General features: G+C 45.9%; 7 non-coding genes across 7 annotated transcripts; all 7 read right to left on the bottom strand.

The window, feature by feature from the left end:
- Positions 1-1,642: 1,642 nt before the first annotated feature.
- On the bottom strand, positions 1,643-1,715 carry trnav-uac (transfer RNA valine (anticodon UAC)). Its single transcript has one exon. It is a non-coding gene; the product is annotated as a tRNA-Val (tRNA).
- Positions 1,716-4,579: 2,864 nt separating this feature from the next.
- Positions 4,580-4,652, bottom strand: trnav-uac (transfer RNA valine (anticodon UAC)). The gene has a single exon. It is a non-coding gene; the product is annotated as a tRNA-Val (tRNA).
- Positions 4,653-7,517: 2,865 nt separating this feature from the next.
- Positions 7,518-7,590, bottom strand: trnag-ucc (transfer RNA glycine (anticodon UCC)). The gene has a single exon. It is a non-coding gene; the product is annotated as a tRNA-Gly (tRNA).
- Positions 7,591-10,455: 2,865 nt separating this feature from the next.
- Positions 10,456-10,528, bottom strand: trnav-uac (transfer RNA valine (anticodon UAC)). Its single transcript has one exon. It is a non-coding gene; the product is annotated as a tRNA-Val (tRNA).
- Positions 10,529-13,393: 2,865 nt separating this feature from the next.
- Positions 13,394-13,466, bottom strand: trnav-uac (transfer RNA valine (anticodon UAC)). The gene has a single exon. It is a non-coding gene; the product is annotated as a tRNA-Val (tRNA).
- Positions 13,467-16,322: 2,856 nt separating this feature from the next.
- trnav-uac (transfer RNA valine (anticodon UAC)) lies at positions 16,323-16,395 on the bottom strand. The gene has a single exon. It is a non-coding gene; the product is annotated as a tRNA-Val (tRNA).
- Positions 16,396-19,260: 2,865 nt separating this feature from the next.
- trnag-ucc (transfer RNA glycine (anticodon UCC)) lies at positions 19,261-19,333 on the bottom strand. Its single transcript has one exon. It is a non-coding gene; the product is annotated as a tRNA-Gly (tRNA).
- Between the last annotated feature and the right edge of the window lie 918 nt (positions 19,334-20,251).

Here is a 20,251-nt window from a genome sequence, read left to right as displayed (position 1 = left end):
CTTGCACTTCCAATTGTGTTCCTGCATAACAACAGATGTAAACTCAAGTGAAAAAGGTTCCATGATCCCTCTCCGACTCGCACAGCTGCTGGGATGTGCCCGTCTACAATATCAATTTCTCAGCAGTTAACGATAGCCCATCAATCCAGACAAAAATCACTGGTAAGCTGAGTCTATCTTCTCAGACTGGATTCAGCTACAAATTTATCTGTGAGTGCGTGAGAATATATGATCGGTTATGATTGGGTCAAATTACCATGAGCTACTTGACATTACTGAAATTTCGATTCTTACTTTGCTAAATGATTTCACCCATTGCTCGAAACAGGACAACTTACACGTTTACACGGAACATGAAACACACCGGTCTACAGGGAAAATGCACAAAGCTGAGCAGGCCGTGTCCCAAATCATACCGTGCAGCATAGTTTCAGGCACTGTGTCTGTTTTGCAGAATAAGGTTCCCAAAGAATGTTCCATCCTAAAACCGGAGGTAGTATTACAATCCGAGAACGACAGATTACATTGTGAGGAAGGTCTGACCTCGGGGCCGGTTCGAGATGCCACTTTCCTTGCCTTTTACCTTAACCGTGCAATTTGCTGCAGAGATTATCACACCTGGACATGAGCCTCATGGATACCAACTGAGTTGGAAACCTGTGTGGGAATCGATGAGAAAAAGCGACTCAATACATTTTAACAAGTTCCATGGTGCTTTTTAGAAATGCAGTTTCTGTTCACCTCAATCCAAAAGGCAGTTTCTGAACATAGTAACAGAAGACAAAAGGTAATTTCCTCACCCCACCCCCACTCCGGAAGAGGTGCTAACTGCCCTTGATTGCTGTTTGTTCATGATGTGATGAGCTCTCACGCCTGAGTCACCGTCACGTCTCTGGTTGCTGAGTGAATCACAAAGAAGGACTTTCTCCAGAGCTGCAACTGCCTCACTTCCCCACTCGCCTTCCCCGTTTACATTTTCCAGCTCGTCAGTGATTTAAAGAAAACCAAATGGATGCGATGTAATTCTGTAGCCTCTCTGTCGATTCCTCCGTTTCAGTTCCAACGTGGCTTAGATCTCGGGTCGCACCTTAATACTAGCGACGCTATGAAAGCACAGGTCCAGAGGTTCCTCTGAGAGTGTAATTTCTTTCATTGCTGTTGCTGATTGAATGAGCCACTAACGTGTGAACTGCTCCAAAACATGATTCAGGACCTCTGGTGCCAATTCTCGCACGTTGAATAACGACAGACACCTTCCAAATGAGGTCTTTCAGAGACGACTTTGGGATACATTTGACAGACAGACTAGTTGAGGAATCCGTGGTGCACTGTGACACCAGCACATCAGCTTCTTCCCTGTCTTTGAACCGGGCCGCCTGCGCAAGGAATGCGAATGCGGTAATGCTTTTCGTGGAAGGATCAGAAGGGGGTAACTACACTCTCAAACAGAATGGCGTATGATCAGAACCATGTTGGAGAAAAACTTTACAATGCTTTGCACAGTAATTAAATGGAATTGCATTGCATTGCACTACGAGAGAAGATTTATTCAAGCAAACGCGAAGGCAGGTTTGCACATGGGAAAGCAAGCAAGAAAGCTCCGTTCTTGTCGATGTCAAAGGCTGCAGTTGAAGAGCAAAGCAGTTTCTGCCCAGTTTCGAACTGGGGACCTTTCGCGTGTAAGGCGAACGTGATGACCACTACACTACAGAAACAAGCCGCGGTCGCAGGCGCTGCAGCTCAGTGGCATCCAACACTGAAAGTTGAAGCCATTGTACCTTTCACCTTTCTGTTTCCGTTACCTCGTTGTTTCATGGGACTTGTTTAAATTTGGCTATGTGGTGAGCATGGACGAGATACACCGAAGTATCTGTTTCCACGCGGTGTAACCCGGTAACGTTGTGTTGCTTACACCTGCTTTAAAGAATTACGCTTTTGCGGAGCTGACCGTCGCAGTCTGTGGCAAAATCATTTAGTCTGTTCGACCGCTCCCGGGAAAGGTAGCATTGTGAAACACTGCAGAAACGAACGACTTCCTTACTTTTGCTCCGACTGACCATACTCCGTGAAAGTTTCCCAGATTCTCAGTTGAGGATTTTTGCAGCTGGAAGTTACCTCAGAAACCCTGTTAATTCGTAATGTATTGAGAGAATCGCAAAACAGAAAGCATTTAACACGGAACACAAACAAAACTGGAAAACCAAATGCATTTTCAGACACAGCGAGCATGAATGCTAAATGTGAGACAGTCCGGGGGCATGAGCCATAAAGTAATCACACAAATAACAACAGGGCAATTCCAAACTACTCTTTCAAACATACTGGAGCCTGAATGCACCACCACTGCCCAGACAATGCTGCAAAGAGACAAAGAAAGAACATAATAAGAATGGGCCATAAAAAGTGAATTTCACCAATCACAGTCTCGATTAGATTACCTTTCCCTTCCGATGACTCCAGGACGGAAAAGGAGGAAGTGGGAAAAATTCAATAACATATGACATCGAAATACATTGGAACGATTTTCTCATTGGCCAGAAAACCAAATAACGACGAGTCGAGTCACCGTAGGACTCTGTTTCGCAACAACAGTCTCCATTCAGTTCCAGTAAAAGCTCAACTTGCCTGGAACAGAAAGCAACAGTGGAGCCGCTGGCGATTTTCCGCGCGGGAGGCGAACACGATCATGACAGCACAGACACTTTGGAAAATGCGGCACTTTCCCACACCGCAGGAAATTCCCCGGGAAGCAAACTCATTTTGCTTCTGTTTCCAACAGAAATGCAGCAGGGGAATGAAACAGCATTTAAACCAGCAGCTCCGCAGAAACGGCAGCGGTGGGATTCGAACCCACCCCTCGGGCGCGACGGGAGCTTCAATCCAGCGCCTTAGACCGCTCGGCCACACTAGCATTATGCCCGCGAGTGCATTTTCTTGCACTTCCAATTGTTTTCCTGCATAACAACAGATGTAAACTCAAGTGAAAAAGGTTCCATGATCCCTCTCCGACTCGCACAGCTGCTGGGATGTGCCCGTCTACAATATCAATTTCTCAGCAGTTAACGATAGCCCATCAATCCAGACAAAAATCACTGGTAAACTGAGTCTATCTTCTCAGACTGGATTCAGCTACAAATTTATCTGTGAGTGCGTGAGAATATATGATCGGTTATGATTGGGTCAAATTACCATGAGCCACTTGAAATTACTGAAATTTCGATTCTTGCTTTGCTAAATGATTTCACCCATTGCTCGAAACAGGACAACTTACACGTTTACACGGAACATGAAACACACCGGACTACAGGGAAAATGCACAAAGCTGAGCAGGCCGTGTCCCAAATCATACCGTGCAGCATAGTTTCAGGCACTGTGTCTGTTTTGCAGAATAAGGTTCCCAAAGAATGTTCCATCCTAAAACCGGAGGTAGTATTACAATCCGAGAACGACAGATTACATTGTGAGGAAGGTCTGACCTCGGGGCCGGTTCGAGATGCCACTTTCCTTGCCTTTTACCTTAACCGTGCAATTTGCTGCAGAGATTATCACACCTGGACATGAGCCTCATGGATACCAACTGAGTTGGAAACCTGTGTGGGAATCGATGAGAAAAAGCGACTCAATACATTTTAACAAGTTCCATGGTGCTTTTTAGAAATGCAGTTTCTGTTCACCTCAATCCAAAAGGCAGTTTCTGAACATAGTAACAGAAGACAAAAGGTAATTTCCTCACCCCACCCCCACTCCGGAAGAGGTGCTAACTGCCCTTGATTGCTGTTTGTTCATGATGTGATGAGCTCTCACGCCTGAGTCACCGTCACGTCTCTGGTTGCTGAGTGAATCACAAAGAAGGACTTTCTCCAGAGCTGCAACTGCCTCACTTCCCCACTCACCTTCCCCGTTTACATTTTCCTGCTCGTCAGTGATTTAAAGAAAACCAAATGGATGCGATGTAATTCTGTAGCCTCTCTGTCGATTCCTCCGTTTCAGTTCCAACGTGGCTTAGATCTCGGGTCGCACCTTAATACTAGCGACGCTATGAAAGCACAGGTCCAGAGGTTCCTCTGAGAGTGTAATTTCTTTCATTGCTGTTGCTGATTGAATGAGCCACTAACGTGTGAACTGCTGCAAAACATGATTCAGGACCTCTGGTGCCAATTCTCGCACGTCGAATAAGACAGACACCTTCCAAATGAGGTCTTTCAGAGACGACTTTGGGATACATTTGACAGACAGACTAGTTGAGGAATCCGTGGTGCACTGTGACACCAGCACATCAGCTTCTTCCCTGTCTTTGAACCGGGCCGCCTGCGCAAGGAATGCGAATGCGGTAATGCTTTTCGTGGAAGGATCAGAAGGGGGTAACTACACTCTCAAACAGAATGGCGTATGATCAGAACCATGTTGGAGAAAAACTTTACAATGCTTTGCACAGTAATTAAATGGAATTGCATTGCATTGCACTACACTACGAGAGAAGATTTATTCAAGCAAACGCGAAGGCAGGTTTGCACATGGGAAAGCAAGCAAGAAAGCTCCGTTCTTGTCGATGTCAAAGGCTGCAGTTGAAGAGCAAAGCAGTTTCTGCCCAGTTTCGAACTGGGGACCTTTCGCGTGTAAGGCGAACGTGATGACCACTACACTACAGAAACAAGCCGCGGTCGCAGCCGCTGCAGCTCAGTGGCATCCAACACTGAAAGTTGAAGCCATTGTACCTTTCACCTTTCTGTTTCCGTTAACTCGTTGTTTCATGGGACTTGTTTAATTTTGGCTATGTGGTGAGCATGGACGAGATACACCTAAGTATCTGTTTCCACGCGGTGTACCCCGGTAACGTTGTGTTGCTTTCACATGCTTTAAAGAATTTCGTTTTTCCGGAGCTTACCGTCGCAGTCTGTGGCAAAATCATTTAGTCTCTTCGACGGCTCCCGGGAAAGGTAGCATTGTGAAACACTGCAGAAACGAACGACTTCCTTACTTTTGCTCCGACTGACCATACTCCGTGAAAGTTTCCCAGATTCTCAGTTGAGGATTTTTGTAGCTGGAAGTTACCTCAGAAAACCTGTTAATTCGTAATGTATTGAGAGAATCGCAAAACAGAAAGCATTTAACACGGAACACAAACAAAACTGGAAAACCAAATGCATTTTCAGACACAGCGAGCATGAATGCTAAATGTGAGACAGTCCGGGGGCATGAGCCATAAAGTAATCACAGAAATAACAACAGGGCAATTCCAAACTACTCTTTCAAACATACTGGAGCCTGAGTGCACCACCACTGCCCAGACAATGCTGCAAAGAGACAAAGAAAGAACATAATAAGAATGGGCCATAAAAAGTGAATTTCACCAATCACAGTCTCGATTAGATTACCTTTCCCTTCCGATGACTCCAGGACGGAAAAGGAGGAAGTGGGAGAAATTCAATAACATATGACATCGAAATACATTGGAACGATTTTCTCATTGGCCAGAAAACCAAATAACGACGAGTCGAGTCACCGTAGGACTCTGTTTCGCAACAACAGTCTCCATTCAGTTCCAGTAAAAGCTCAACTTGCCTGGAACAGAAAGCAACAGTGGAGCCGCTGGCGATTTTCCGCGCGGGAGGCGAACACGATCATGACAGCACAGACACTTTGGAAAATTCGGCACTTTCCCACACCGCAGGAAATTCCCCGGGAAGCAAACTCATTTTGCTTCTGTTTCCAACAGAAATGCAGCAGGGGAATGAAACAGCATTTAAACCAGCAGCTCCGCAGAAACGGCAGCGGTGGGATTCGAACCCACCCCTCGGGCGCGACGGGAGCCTTAATCCAGCGCCTTAGACCGCTCGGCCACACTAGCAACACGCCCGCCGGTCAATTTTCTTGCACTTCCAATTGTTTTCCTGCATAACAACAGATGTAAACTCAAGTGAAAAAGGTTCCATGATCCCTCTCCGACTCGCACAGCTGCTGGGATGTGCCCGTCTACAATATCAATTTCTCAGCAGTTAACGATAGCCCATCAATCCAGACAAAAATCACTGGTAAGCTGAGTCTATCTTCTCAGACTGGATTCAGCTACAAATTTATCTGTGAGTGCGTGAGAATATATGATCGGTTATGATTGGGTCAAATTACCATGAGCTACTTGACATTACTGAAATTTCGATTCTTACTTTGCTAAATGATTTCACCCATTGCTCGAAACAGGACAACTTACACGTTTACACGGAACATGAAACACACCGGTCTACAGGGAAAATGCACAAAGCTGAGCAGGCCGTGTCCCAAGTCATACCGTGCAGCATAGTTTCAGGCACTGTGTCTGTTTTGCAGAATAAGGTTCCCAAAGAATGTTCCATCCTAAAACCGGAGGTAGTATTACAATCCGAGAACGACAGATTACATTGTGAGGAAGGTCTGACCTCGGGGCCGGTTCGAGATGCCACTTTCCTTGCCTTTTACCTTAACCGTGCAATTTGCTGCAGAGATTATCACACCTGGACATGAGCCTCATGGATACCAACTGAGTTGGAAACCTGTGTGGGAATCGATGAGAAAAAGCGACTCAATACATTTTAACAAGTTCCATGGTGCTTTTTAGAAATGCAGTTTCTGTTCACCTCAATCCAAAAGGCAGTTTCTGAACATAGTAACAGAAGACAAAAGGTAATTTCCTCACCCCACCCCCACTCCGGAAGAGGTGCTAACTGCCCTTGATTGCTGTTTGTTCATGATGTGATGAGCTCTCACGCCTGAGTCACCGTCACGTCTCTGGTTGCTGAGTGAATCACAAAGAAGGACTTTCTCCAGAGCTGCAACTGCCTCACTTCCCCACTCGCCTTCCCCGTTTACATTTTCCTGCTCGTCAGTGATTTAAAGAAAACCAAATGGATGCGATGTAATTCTGTAGCCTCTCTGTCGATTCCTCCGTTTCAGTTCCAACGTGGCTTAGATCTCGGGTCGCACCTTAATACTAGCGACGCTATGAAAGCACAGGTCCAGAGGTTCCTCTGAGAGTGTAATTTCTTTCATTGCTGTTGCTGATTGAATGAGCCACTAACGTGTGAACTGCTCCAAAACATGATTCAGGACCTCTGGTGCCAATTCTCGCACGTTGAATAACGACAGACACCTTCCAAATGAGGTCTTTCAGAGACGACTTTGGGATACATTTGACAGACAGACTAGTTGAGGAATCCGTGGTGCACTGTGACACCAGCACATCAGCTTCTTCCCTGTCTTTGAACCGGGCCGCCTGCGCAAGGAATGCGAATGCGGTAATGCTTTTCGTGGAAGGATCAGAAGGGGGTAACTACACTCTCAAACAGAATGGCGTATGATCAGAACCATGTTGGAGAAAAACTTTACAATGCTTTGCACAGTAATTAAATGGAATTGCATTGCATTGCACTACACTACGAGAGAAGATTTATTCAAGCAAACGCGAAGGCAGGTTTGCACATGGGAAAGCTAGCAAGAAAGTTCCGTTCTTGTCGATGTCAAAGGCTGCAGTTGAAGAGCAAAGCAGTTTCTGCCCAGTTTCGAACTGGGGACCTTTCGCGCGGAAGGCGAACGTGATGACCACTACACTACAGAAACAAGCCGCGGTCGCAGCCGCTGCAGCTCAGTGGCATCCAACACTGAAAGTTGAAGCCATTGTACCTTTCACCTTTCTGTTTCCGTTAACTCGTTGTTTCATGGGACTTGTTTAAATTTGGCTATGTGGTGAGCATGGACGAGATACACCTAAGTATCTGTTTCCACGCGGTGTACCCCGGTAACGTTGTGTTGCTTTCACCTGCTTTAAAGAATTTCGTTTTTGCGGAGCTTACCGTCGCAGTCTGTGGCAAAATCATTTAGTCTGTTCGACGGCTCCCGGGAAAGGTAGCATTGTGAAACACTGCAGAAACGAACGACTTCCTTACTTTTGCTCCGACTGACCATACTCCGTGAAAGTTTCCCAGATTCTCAGTTGAGGATTTTTGCAGCTGGAAGTTACCTCAGAAAACCTGTTAATTCGTAATGTATTGAGAGAATCGCAAAACAGAAAGCATTTAACACGGAACACAAACAAAACTGGAAAACCAAATGCATTTTCAGACACAGCGAGCATGAATGCTAAATGTGAGACAGTCCGGGGGCATGAGCCATAAAGTAATCACACAAATAACAACAGGGCAATTCCAAACTACTCTTTCAAACATACTGGAGCCTGAGTGCACCACCACTGCCCAGACAATGCTGCAAAGAGACAAAGAAAGAACATAATAAGAATGGGCCATAAAAAGTGAATTTCACCAATCACAGTCTCGATTAGATTACCTTTCCCTTCCGATGACTCCAGGACGGAAAAGGAGGAAGTGGGAGAAATTCAATAACATATGACATCGAAATACATTGGAACGATTTTCTCATTGGCCAGAAAACCAAATAACGACGAGTCGAGTCACCGTAGGACTCTGTTTCGCAACAACAGTCTCCATTCAGTTCCAGTAAAAGCTCAACTTGCCTGGAACAGAAAGCAACAGTGGAGCCGCTGGCGATTTTCCGCGCGGGAGGCGAACACGATCATGACAGCACAGACACTTTGGAAAATTCGGCACTTTCCCACACCGCAGGAAATTCCCCGGGAAGCAAACTCATTTTGCTTCTGTTTCCAACAGAAATGCAGCAGGGGAATGAAACAGCATTTAAACCAGCAGCTCCGCAGAAACGGCAGCGGTGGGATTCGAACCCACTCCTCGGGCGCGACGGGAGCCTTAATCCAGCGCCTTAGACCGCTCGGCCACACTAGCAACACGCCCGCCGGTCAATTTTCTTGCACTTCCAATTGTTTTCCTGCATAACAACAGATGTAAACTCAAGTGAAAAAGGTTCCATGATCCCTCTCCGACTCGCACAGCTGCTGGGATGTGCCCGTCTACAATATCAATTTCTCAGCAGTTAACGATAGCCCATCAATCCAGACAAAAATCACTGGTAAGCTGAGTCTATCTTCTCAGACTGGATTCAGCTACAAATTTATCTGTGAGTGCGTGAGAATATATGATCGGTTATGATTGGGTCAAATTACCATGAGCTACTTGACATTACTGAAATTTCGATTCTTACTTTGCTAAATGATTTCACCCATTGCTCGAAACAGGACAACTTACACGTTTACACGGAACATGAAACACACCGGTCTACAGGGAAAATGCACAAAGCTGAGCAGGCCGTGTCCCAAATCATACCGTGCAGCATAGTTTCAGGCACTGTGTCTGTTTTGCAGAATAAGGTTCCCAAAGAATGTTCCATCCTAAAACCGGAGGTAGTATTACAATCCGAGAACGACAGATTACATTGTGAGGAAGGTCTGACCTCGGGGCCGGTTCGAGATGCCACTTTCCTTGCCTTTTACCTTAACCGTGCAATTTGCTGCAGAGATTATCACACCTGGACATGAGCCTCATGGATACCAACTGAGTTGGAAACCTGTGTGGGAATCGATGAGAAAAAGCGACTCAATACATTTTAACAAGTTCCATGGTGCTTTTTAGAAATGCAGTTTCTGTTCACCTCAATCCAAAAGGCAGTTTCTGAACATAGTAACAGAAGACAAAAGGTAATTTCCTCACCCCACCCCCACTCCGGAAGAGGTGCTAACTGCCCTTGATTGCTGTTTGTTCATGATGTGATGAGCTCTCACGCCTGAGTCACCGTCACGTCTCTGGTTGCTGAGTGAATCACAAAGAAGGACTTTCTCCAGAGCTGCAACTGCCTCACTTCCCCACTCGCCTTCCCCGTTTACATTTTCCTGCTCGTCAGTGATTTAAAGAAAACCAAATGGATGCGATGTAATTCTGTAGCCTCTCTGTCGATTCCTCCGTTTCAGTTCCAACGTGGCTTAGATCTCGGGTCGCACCTTAATACTAGCGACGCTATGAAAGCACAGGTCCAGAGGTTCCTCTGAGAGTGTAATTTCTTTCATTGCTGTTGCTGATTGAATGAGCCACCAACGTGTGAACTGCTCCAAAACATGATTCAGGACCTCTGGTGCCAATTCTCGCACGTTGAATAACGACAGACACCTTCCAAATGAGGTCTTTCAGAGACGACTTTGGGATACATTTGACAGACAGACTAGTTGAGGAATCCGTGGTGCACTGTGACACCAGCACATCAGCTTCTTCCCTGTCTTTGAACCGGGCCGCCTGCGCAAGGAATGCGAATGCGGTAATGCTTTTCGTGGAAGGATCAGAAGGGGGTAACTACACTCTCAAACAGAATGGCGTATGATCAGAACCATGTTGGAGAAAAACTTTACAATGCTTTGCACAGTAATTAAATGGAATTGCATTGCATTGCACTACACTACGAGAGAAGATTTATTCAAGCAAACGCGAAGGCAGGTTTGCACATGGGAAAGCAAGCAAGAAAGCTCCGTTCTTGTCGATGTCAAAGGCTGCAGTTGAAGAGCAAAGCAGTTTCTGCCCAGTTTCGAACTGGGGACCTTTCGCGTGTAAGGCGAACGTGATGACCACTACACTACAGAAACAAGCCGCGGTCGCAGGCGCTGCAGCTCAGTGGCATCCAACACTGAAAGTTGAAGCCATTGTACCTTTCACCTTTCTGTTTCCGTTACCTCGTTGTTTCATGGGACTTGTTTAAATTTGGCTATGTGGTGAGCATGGACGAGATACACCGAAGTATCTGTTTCCACGCGGTGTAACCCGGTAACGTTGTGTTGCTTACACCTGCTTTAAAGAATTACGCTTTTGCGGAGCTGACCGTCGCAGTCTGTGGCAAAATCATTTAGTCTGTTCGACCGCTCCCGGGAAAGGTAGCATTGTGAAACACTGCAGAAACGAACGACTTCCTTACTTTTGCTCCGACTGACCATACTCCGTGAAAGTTTCCCAGATTCTCAGTTGAGGATTTTTGCAGCTGGAAGTTACCTCAGAAACCCTGTTAATTCGTAATGTATTGAGAGAATCGCAAAACAGAAAGCATTTAACACGGAACACAAACAAAACTGGAAAACCAAATGCATTTTCAGACACAGCGAGCATGAATGCTAAATGTGAGACAGTCCGGGGGCATGAGCCATAAAGTAATCACACAAATAACAACAGGGCAATTCCAAACTACTCTTTCAAACATACTGGAGCCTGGGTGCACCACCACTGCCCAGACAATGCTGCAAAGAGACAAAGAAAGAACATAATAAGAATGGGCCATAAAAAGTGAATTTCACCAATCACAGTCTCGATTAGATTACCTTTCCCTTCCGATGACTCCAGGACGGAAAAGGAGGAAGTGGGAGAAATTCAATAACATATGACATCGAAATACATTGGAACGATTTTCTCATTGGCCAGAAAACCAAATAACGACGAGTCGAGTCACCGTAGGACTCTGTTTCGCAACAACAGTCTCCATTCAGTTCCAGTAAAAGCTCAACTTGCCTGGAACAGAAAGCAACAGTGGAGCCGCTGGCGATTTTCCGCGCGGGAGGCGAACACGATCATGACAGCACAGACACTTTGGAAAATGCGGCACTTTCCCACACCGCAGGAAATTCCCCGGGAAGCAAACTCATTTTGCTTCTGTTTCAAACAGAAATGCAGCAGGGGAATGAAACAGCATTTAAACCAGCAGCTCCGCAGAAACGGCAGCGGTGGGATTCGAACCCACCCCTCGGACGAGGCGGGAGTCTTAATCCAGCGGCTTAGACCGCTCGGCCACACTAGCATTACGCCCGCGGGTCCATTTTCTTGCACTTCCAATTGTTTTCCTGCATAACAACAGATGTAAACTCAAGTGAAAAAGGTTCCATGATCCCTCTCCGACTCGCACAGCTGCTGGGATGTGCCCGTCTACAATATCAATTTCTCAGCAGTTAACGACAGCCCATCAATCCAGACAAAAATCACTGGTAAGCTGAGTCTATCTTCTCAGATTGGATTCAGCTACAAATGTATCTGTGAGTGCGTGAGAATATATGATCGGTTATGATTGGGTCAAATTACCATGAGCTACTTGACATTACTGAAATTTCGATTCTTGCTTTGCTAAATGATTTCACCCATTGCTCGAAACAGGACAACTTACACGTTTACACGGAACATGAAACACACCGGACTACAGTGAAAATGCACAAAGCTGAGCAGGCCGTGTCCCAAATCATACCGTGCAGCATAGTTTCAGGCACTGTGTCTGTTTTGCAGAATAAGGTTCCCAAAGAATGTTCCATCCTAAAACCGGAGGTAGTATTACAATCCGAGAACGACAGATTACATTGTGAGGAAGGTCTGACCTCGGGGCCGGTTCGAGATGCCACTTTCCTTGCCTTTTACCTTAACCGTGCAATTTGCTGCAGAGATTATCACACCTGGACATGAGCCTCATGGATACCAACTGAGTTGGAAACCTGTGTGGGAATCGATGAGAAAAAGCGACTCAATACATTTTAACAAGTTCCATGGTGCTTTTTAGAAATGCAGTTTCTGTTCACCTCAATCCAAAAGGCAGTTTCTGAACATAGTAACAGAAGACAAAAGGTAATTTCCTCACCCCACCCCCACTCCGGAAGAGGTGCTAACTGCCCTTGATTGCTGTTTGTTCATGATGTGATGAGCTCTCACGCCTGAGTCACCGTCACGTCTCTGGTTGCTGAGTGAATCACAAAGAAGGACTTTCTCCAGAGCTGCAACTGCCTCACTTCCCCACTCGCCTTCCCCGTTTACATTTTCCTGCTCGTCAGTGATTTAAAGAAAACCAAATGGATGCGATGTAATTCTGTAGCCTCTCTGTCGATTCCTCCGTTTCAGTTCCAACGTGGCTTAGATCTCGGGTCGCACCTTAATACTAGCGACGCTATGAAAGCACAGGTCCAGAGGTTCCTCTGAGAGTGTAATTTCTTTCATTGCTGTTGCTGATTGAATGAGCCACCAACGTGTGAACTGCTCCAAAACATGATTCAGGACCTCTGGTGCCAATTCTCGCACGTTGAATAACGACAGACACCTTCCAAATGAGGTCTTTCAGAGACGACTTTGGGATACATTTGACAGACAGACTAGTTGAGGAATCCGTGGTGCACTGTGACACCAGCACATCAGCTTCTTCCCTGTCTTTGAACCGGGCCGCCTGCGCAAGGAATGCGAATGCGGTAATGCTTTTCGTGGAAGGATCAGAAGGGGGTAACTACACTCTCAAACAGAATGGCGTATGATCAGAACCATGTTGGAGAAAAACTTTACAATGCTTTGCACAGTAATTAAATGGAATTGCATTGCATTGCACTACACTACGAGAGAAGATTTATTCAAGCAAACGCGAAGGCAGGTTTGCACATGGGAAAGCAAGCAAGAAAGCTCCGTTCTTGTCGATGTCAAAGGCTGCAGTTGAAGAGCAAAGCAGTTTCTGCCCAGTTTCGAACTGGGGACCTTTCGCGTGTAAGGCGAACGTGATGACCACTACACTACAGAAACAAGCCGCGGTCTCAGCCGCTGCAGCTCAGTGGCATCCAACACTGAAAGTTGAAGCCATTGTACCTTTCACCTTTCTGTTTCCGTTAACTCGTTGTTTCATGGGACTTGTTTAATTTTGGCTATGTGGTGAGCATGGACGAGATACACCTAAGTATCTGTTTCCACGCGGTGTACCCCGGTAACGTTGTGTTGCTTTCACCTGCTTTAAAGAATTTCGTTTTTCCGGAGCTTACCGTCGCAGTCTGTGGCAAAATCATTTAGTCTCTTCGACGGCTCACGGGAAAGGTAGCATTGTGAAACACTGCAGAAACGAACGACTTCCTTACTTTTGCTCCGACTGACCATACTCCGTGAAAGTTTCCCAGATTCTCAGTTGAGGATTTTTGCAGCTGGAAGTTACCTCAGAAAACCTGTTAATTCGTAATGTATTGAGAGAATCGCAAAACAGAAAGCATTTAACACGGAACACAAACAAAACTGGAAAACCAAATGCATTTTCAGACACAGCGAGCATGAATGCTAAATGTGAGACAGTCCGGGGGCATGAGCCATAAAGTAATCACACAAATAACAACAGGGCAATTCCAAACTACTCTTTCAAACATACTGGAGCCTGAGTGCACCACCACTGCCCAGACAATGCTGCAAAGAGACAAAGAAAGAACATAATAAGAATGGGCCATAAAAAGTGAATTTCACCAATCACAGTCTCGATTAGATTACCTTTCCCTTCCGATGACTCCAGGACGGAAAAGGAGGAAGTGGGAGAAATTCAATAACATATGACATCGAAATACATTGGAACGATTTTCTCATTGGCCAGAAAACCAAATAACGACGAGTCGAGTCACCGTAGGACTCTGTTTCGCAACAACAGTCTCCATTCAGTTCCAGTAAAAGCTCAACTTGCCTGGAACAGAAAGCAACAGTGGAGCCGCTGGCGATTTTCCGCGCGGGAGGCGAACACGATCATGACAGCACAGACACTTTGGAAAATTCCCACAACGCAGTCAATTCCCCGGGAAGCAAACTCATTTTTCTTCTGGTTTAAACAGAATTTCAGCAGGGGAATGAAACAGCATTTAAACCAGCAGCTCCGCCGAAACGGCAGCGGTGGGATTCGAACCCACCGCTCGGGCGCGACGGGAGCCTTAATCCAGCGCCTTAGACCGCTCGGCCACACTAGCAACACGCCCGCGAGTCCATTTTCTTGCACTTCCAATTGTGTTCCTGCATAACAACAGATGTAAACTCAAGTGAAAAAGGTTCCATGATCCCTCTCCGACTCGCACAGCTGCTGGGATGTGCCCGTCTACAATATCAATTTCTCAGCAGTTAACGATAGCCCATCAATCCAGACAAAAATCACTGGTAAGCTGAGTCTATCTTCTCAGACTGGATTCAGCTACAAATTTATCTGTGAGTGCGTGAGAATATATGAGCGGTTATGATTGGGTCAAATTACCATGAGCTACTTGACATTACTGAAATTTCGATTCTTGCTTTGCTAAATGATTTCACCCATTGTTCGAAACAGGACAACTTACACGTTTACACGGAACATGAAACACACCGGACTACAGGGAAAATGCACAAAGCTGAGCTGGCCGTGTCTCAAATCATACCGTGCAGCATAGTTTCAGGCACTGTGTCTGTTTTGCAGAATAAGGTTCCCAAAGAATGTTCCATCCTAAAACCGGAGGTAGTATTACAATCCGAGAACGACAGATTACATTGTGAGGAAGGTCTGACCTCGGGGCCGGTTCGAGATGCCACTTTCCTTGCCTTTTACCTTAACCGTGCAATTTGCTGCAGAGATTATCACACCTGGACATGAGCCTCATGGATACCAACTGAGTTGGAAACCTGTGTGGGAATCGATGAGAAAAAGCGACTCAATAAATTTTAACAAGTTCCATTGTGCTTTTTAGAAATGCAGTTTCTGTTCACCTCAATCCAAAAGGCAGTTTCTGAACATAGTAACAGAAGTCAAAAGGTAATTACCTCACCCCACCCCCACTCCGGAAGAGGTGCTAACTGCCCTTGATTGCTGTTTGTTCACGATGTGAAGAGCTCTCACGCCTGAGTCACCGTCACGTCTCTGGTTGCTGAGTGAATCACAAAGAAGGACTTTCTCCAGAGCTGCAACTGCCTCACTTCCCCACTCGCCTTCCCCGTTTACATTTTCCTGCTCGTCAGTGATTTAAAGAAAACCAAATGGATGCGATGTCATTCTATAGCCTCTCTGTCGATTCCTCCGTTTCAGTTCCAACGTGGCTTAGATCTCGGGGCGTACCTTAATACTAGCGACGCTATGAAAGCACAGGTCCAGAGGTTCCTCTGAGAGTGTAATTTCTTTCATTGCTGTTGCTGATTGAATGAGCCACTAACGTGTGAACTGCTCCAAAACATGATTCAGGACCTCTGGTGCCAATTCTCGCACGTTGAATAACGACAGACACCTTCCAAATGAGGTCTTTCAGAGACGACTTTGGGATACATTTGACAGACAGACTAGTTGAAGAATCCGTGGTGCACTGTGACACCAGCACATCAGCTTCTTCCCTGTCTTTGAACCGGGCCGCCTGCGCAAGGAATGCGAATGCGGTAATGCTTTTCGTGGAAGGATCAGAAGGGGGTAACTACACTCTCAAACAGAATGGCGTATGATCAGAACCATGTTGGAGAAAAACTTTACAATGCTTTGCACAGTAATTAAATGGAATTGCATTGCATTGCACTACACTACGAGAGAAGATTTATTCAAGCAAACGCGAAGGCAGGTTTGCACATGGGAAAGCAAGCAAGAAAGCTCCGTTCTTGTCGATGTCAAAGGCTGCAGTTGAAGAGCAAAGCAGTTTCTGCCCAGTTTCGAACTGGGGACCTTTCGCGTGTAAGGCGAACGTGATGACCACTACACTACAGAAACAAGCCGCGGTCGCAGCCGCTGCAGCTCAGTGGCATCCAACACTGAAAGTTGAAGCCATTGTACCTTTCACCTTTCTGTTTCCGTTAACTCGTTGTTTCATGGGACTTGTTTAATTTTGGCTATGTGGTGAGCATGGACGAGATACACCTAAGTATCTGTTTCCACGCGGTGTACCCCGGTAACGTTGTGTTGCTTTCACCTGCTTTAAAGAATTTCTTTTTTCCGGAGCTTACCGTCGCAGTCTGTGGCAAAATCATTTAGTCTGTTCGACGGCTCCCGGGAAAGGTAGCATTGTGAAACACTGCAGAAACGAACGACTTCCTTACTTTTGCTCCGACTGACCATACTCCGTGAAAGTTTCCCAGATTCTCAGTTGAGGATTTTTGCAGCTGGAAGTTACCTCAGAAAACCTGTTAATTCGTAATGTATTGAGAGAATCGCAAAACAGAAAGCATTTAACACGGAACACAAACAAAACTGGAAAACCAAATGCATTTTCAGACACAGCGAGCATGAATGCTAAATGTGAGACAGTCCGGGGGCATGAGCCATAAAGTAATCACACAAATAACAACAGGGCAATTCCAAACTACTCTTTCAAACATACTGGAGCCTGAGTGCACCACCACTGCCCAGACAATGCTGCAAAGAGACAAAGAAAGAACATAATAAGAATGGGCCATAAAAAGTGAATTTCACCAATCACAGTCTCGATTAGATTACCTTTCCCTTCCGATGACTCCAGGACGGAAAAGGAGGAAGTGGGAGAAATTCAATAACATATGACATCGAAATACATTGGAACGATTTTCTCATTGGCCAGAAAACCAAATAACGACGAGTCGAGTCACCGTAGGACTCTGTTTCGCAACAACAGTCTCCATTCAGTTCCAGTAAAAGCTCAACTTGCCTGGAACAGAAAGCAACAGTGGAGCCGCTGGCGATTTTCCGCGCGGGAGGCGAACACGATCATGACAGCACAGACACTTTGGAAAATTCGGCACTTTCCCACACCGCAGGAAATTCCCCGGGAAGCAAACTCATTTTGCTTCTGTTTCCAACAGAAATGCAGCAGGGGAATGAAACAGCATTTAAACCAGCAGCTCCGCAGAAACGGCAGCGGTGGGATTCGAACCCACCCCTCGGGCGCGACGGGAGCCTTAATCCAGCGCCTTAGACCGCTCGGCCACACTAGCAACACGCCCGCCGGTCAATTTTCTTGCACTTCCAATTGTTTTCCTGCATAACAACAGATGTAAACTCAAGTGAAAAAGGTTCCATGATCCCTCTCCGACTCGCACAGCTGCTGGGATGTGCCCGTCTACAATATCAATTTCTCAGCAGTTAACGATAGCCCATCAATCCAGACAAAAATCACTGGTAAGCTGAGTCTATCTTCTCAGACTGGATTCAGCTACAAATTTATCTGTGAGTGCGTGAGAATATATGATCAGTTATGATTGGGTCAAATTACCATGAGCTACTTGACATTACTGAAATTTCGATTCTTACTTTGCTAAATGATTTCACCCATTGCTCGAAACAGGACAACTTACACGTTTACACGGAACATGAAACACACCGGTCTACAGGGAAAATGCACAAAGCTGAGCAGGCCGTGTCCCAAATCATACCGTGCAGCATAGTTTCAGGCACTGTGTCTGTTTTGCAGAATAAGGTTCCCAAAGAATGTTCCATCCTAAAACCGGAGGTAGTATTACAATCCGAGAACGACAGATTACATTGTGAGGAAGGTCTGACCTCGGGGCCGGTTCGAGATGCCACTTTCCTTGCCTTTTACCTTAACCGTGCAATTTGCTGCAGAGATTATCACACCTGGACATGAGCCTCATGGATACCAACTGAGTTGGAAACCTGTGTGGGAATCGATGAGAAAAAGCGACTCAATACATTTTAACAAGTTCCATGGTGCTTTTTAGAAATGCAGTTTCTGTTCACCTCAATCCAAAAGGCAGTTTCTGAACATAGTAACAGAAGACAAAAGGTAATTTCCTCACCCCACCCCCACTCCGGAAGAGGTGCTAACTGCCCTTGATTGCTGTTTGTTCATGATGTGATGAGCTCTCACGCCTGAGTCACCGTCACGTCTCTGGTTGCTGAGTGAATCACAAAGAAGGACTTTCTCCAGAGCTGCAACTGCCTCACTTCCCCACTCGCCTTCCCCGTTTACATTTTCCTGCTCGTCAGTGATTTAAAGAAAACCAAATGGATGCGATGTAATTCTGTAGCCTCTCTGTCGATTCCTCCGTTTCAGTTCCAACGTGGCTTAGATCTCGGGTCGCACCTTAATACTAGCGACGCTATGAAAGCACAGGTCCAGAGGTTCCTCTGAGAGTGTAATTTCTTTCATTGCTGTTGCTGATTGAATGAGCCACTAACGTGTGAACTGCTCCAAAACATGATTCAGGACCTCTGGTGCCAATTCTCGCACGTTGAATAACGACAGACACCTTCCAAATGAGGTCTTTCAGAGACGACTTTGGGATACATTTGACAGACAGACTAGTTGAGGAATCCGTGGTGCACTGTGACACCAGCACATCAGCTTCTTCCCTGTCTTTGAACCGGGCCGCCTGCGCAAGGAATGCGAATGCGGTAATGCTTTTCGTGGAAGGATCAGAAGGGGGTAACTACACTCTCAAACAGAATGGCGTATGATCAGAACCATGTTGGAGAAAAACTTTACAATGCTTTGCACAGTAATTAAATGGAATTGCATTGCATTGCACTACACTACGAGAGAAGATTTATTCAAGCAAACGCGAAGGCAGGTTTGCACATGGGAAAGCTAGCAAGAAAGTTCCGTTCTTGTCGATGTCAAAGGCTGCAGTTGAAGAGCAAAGCAGTTTCTGCCCAGTTTCGAACTGGGGACCTTTCGCGCGGAAGGCGAACGTGATGACCACTACACTACAGAAACAAGCCGCGGTCGCAGCCGCTGCAGCTCAGTGGCATCCAACACTGAAAGTTGAAGCCATTGTACCTTTCACCTTTCTGTTTCCGTTAACTCGTTGTTTCATGGGACTTGTTTAAATTTGGCTATGTGGTGAGCATGGACGAGATACACCTAAGTATCTGTTTCCACGCGGTGTACCCCGGTAACGTTGTGTTGCTTTCACCTGCTTTAAAGAATTTCGTTTTTGCGGAGCTTACCGTCGCAGTCTGTGGCAAAATCATTTAGTCTGTTCGACGGCTCCCGGGAAAGGTAGCATTGTGAAACACTGCAGAAACGAACGACTTCCTTACTTTTGCTCCGACTGACCATACTCCGTGAAAGTTTCCCAGATTCTCAGTTGAGGATTTTTGCAGCTGGAAGTTACCTCAGAAAACCTGTTAATTCGTAATGTATTGAGAGAATCGCAAAACAGAAAGCATTTAACACGGAACACAAACAAAACTGGAAAACCAAATGCATTTTCAGACACAGCGAGCATGAATGCTAAATGTGAGACAGTCCGGGGGCATGAGCCATAAAGTAATCACACAAATAACAACAGGGCAATTCCAAACTACTCTTTCAAACATACTGGAGCCTGAGTGCACCACCACTGCCCAGACAATGCTGCAAAGAGACAAAGAAAGAACATAATAAGAATGGGCCATAAAAAGTGAATTTCACCAATCACAGTCTCGATTAGATTACCTTTCCCTTCCGATGACTCCAGGACGGAAAAGGAGGAAGTGGGAGAAATTCAATAACATATGACATCGAAATACATTGGAACGATTTTCTCATTGGCCAGAAAACCAAATAACGACGAGTCGAGTCACCGTAGGACTCTGTTTCGCAACAACAGTCTCCATTCAGTTCCAGTAAAAGCTCAACTTGCCTGGAACA

The sequence above is a fragment of the Chiloscyllium punctatum genome, chromosome 18 (assembly GCF_047496795.1).
Source record: "Chiloscyllium punctatum isolate Juve2018m chromosome 18, sChiPun1.3, whole genome shotgun sequence".
Classification (NCBI taxonomy): domain Eukaryota; kingdom Metazoa; phylum Chordata; class Chondrichthyes; order Orectolobiformes; family Hemiscylliidae; genus Chiloscyllium; species Chiloscyllium punctatum.
This window is presented reverse-complemented; position numbering and strand designations above follow the sequence as displayed.